General features: G+C 33.5%; 1 long non-coding RNA gene across 1 annotated transcript; it reads left to right on the top strand.

The window, feature by feature from the left end:
* The first annotated feature begins 639 nt into the window (after window positions 1-639).
* LOC147623243 (uncharacterized) lies at window positions 640-1,473 on the top strand. Its single transcript, XR_015269409.1, has 3 exons — window positions 640-768; window positions 924-975; window positions 1,355-1,473. It is a non-coding gene; the product is annotated as an uncharacterized LOC147623243 (long non-coding RNA).
* The last annotated feature ends 294 nt before the right edge of the window (window positions 1,474-1,767 follow it).

Genomic DNA, 1,767 nt, shown 5'->3' with positions numbered 1-1,767 from the left:
GTCCCACCTCCTTTGCCCACGTGGGGGGAGGTGGGGTTGTGGTTAATCCTGTATAGATATTTTGTTTTTGGGTCCTCTATTAATTATCTCCTTTTTCCATGTATGGGTCGTCTAATAATAAGCTTCTTTTGATGCAATTTTTCTACCCCTCTCAGGATTATTTATTTATGTCATTCCTTTCTTTTATAGTATCCATGTATCAATCTTATATCACATTTTCCAACTATCATGCATATAAGTTTACATTATAAATCATTTCATTTTAGAAAAGAAATCACAGCTTCAATTTAGTATGATATTTGTTTTCTGATCATGGGGTGGGTGGGAATGTATCTGTGTACACACATTCCCACCCACCCACACACATACATACATATAATGCATGCAAAAAATAATACATACATACAATGCAGTAAACCATGATATGGTTCCATGGAGCACAAGGAAGGTAGGGAGTGAGTGTAAGTCTATCAAGTTGCCACATGAACAAACAAGAATTTTTCCACATGTTTTCTTTTTTGGCTATCATCATGCAGGGAATTGTAGTTGGATTATTTGGACCTTTACCAAATCCACTAGCCAATCAGATATCAGGAAGGCACACACATGCCCAACGAGCTTTTGCCACCGGATGTGAAAGTAACATGGAAAGCCATGGAAGACTATGTTAAGCAAGGCCACACAAGGGCCATCAGTGTCAACAATTTCTCATCCAAGAAAATTATGGACTTACTGGAGTTTGCAGAGATCCCTCCAATAGTAAATCAGGTAAAGGCTTTCTTTTGCATCAGATTATATGTCTTATACGTAAAATGTTTCAATTACAGTAGTCGAATTAGCGTTTAGATTATACTAATCCAAACTATTTGTAGCCCTCTTGCTTTTGTTACCAATAAGATTGAGTAGATTTGAATTGTTTGCAGGCTTATTAGGGCTTGGGTACTCTTGATTTCGCCAAAAATGTTGAGCCTAAAAGTTGGTGACTTTAGTATGTCAAAATGTCTATTTTTAAATCATTTTTATTTTGATTTAGAGAGGATTCTTTGGCCTGAAAGTTGTCAATCAGTGTTAATTTATCATTTTGAAAGACTTGCATTGTGTCTTATCATTTTTTATTCAATTTATCAACCAAATTTTCTTGAAAAGCTAGTATTTCTTTGCTTTAGTCATCCTTTTTTATCCAATCATTAACCATATTTTTGACAAAGATCAGTAACTTTTTTTTGGTTAAGTTATCATATTTGATTCAAATATCCACCAAATATTTTCATTAAAAATTTTATAAATCAAAATTTTTTATTTTTTTTTATTTTTATTTTTTTTTATTTTTATTTTTTTAATTTTTGGGGGCCAGGTAGAGATACATCCCAAATCTGCTATTCTAGATGATCCCATAATCAAAGAGGTTGCACTCAAGCACGTCAAGACTCCGGCACAGGTCGATATGATGTTCGACCGATTAAAAGATTTTTTATTTTTATTATATATTTTAATGAGAGAGTGGGTACTGAATTTAGTTGCCACCACCGATTTGAACCTAGCATCTCCTCCTTGTTGGGATGGGCACTAGTGTTGCAACGGTTTTAGCCTAGGAGACAATTAAAAGACTTGCAAAGTGATTATATTAAAGTTGATTATATTAATGTAGCCTAGGACAAAAATAATATCATGTGACTGTATTTACTATGTCTTAAAATCCAAACTCCTCATTCTTTTGTGCCAAAGTAGGTTTTGGCTAGCTATCATGTTCTTGAAATTATTATTATT

Source organism: Cibotium barometz, chromosome 27 (assembly GCF_041138505.1).
Source record: "Cibotium barometz isolate CiBa-2024 chromosome 27, ASM4113850v1, whole genome shotgun sequence".
NCBI classification, from domain to species: Eukaryota; Viridiplantae; Streptophyta; class Polypodiopsida; order Cyatheales; family Cibotiaceae; genus Cibotium; species Cibotium barometz.
The sequence above is the reverse complement of the archived record's forward strand: the minus strand, read 5'-3'. Positions and strand labels throughout refer to the sequence as shown.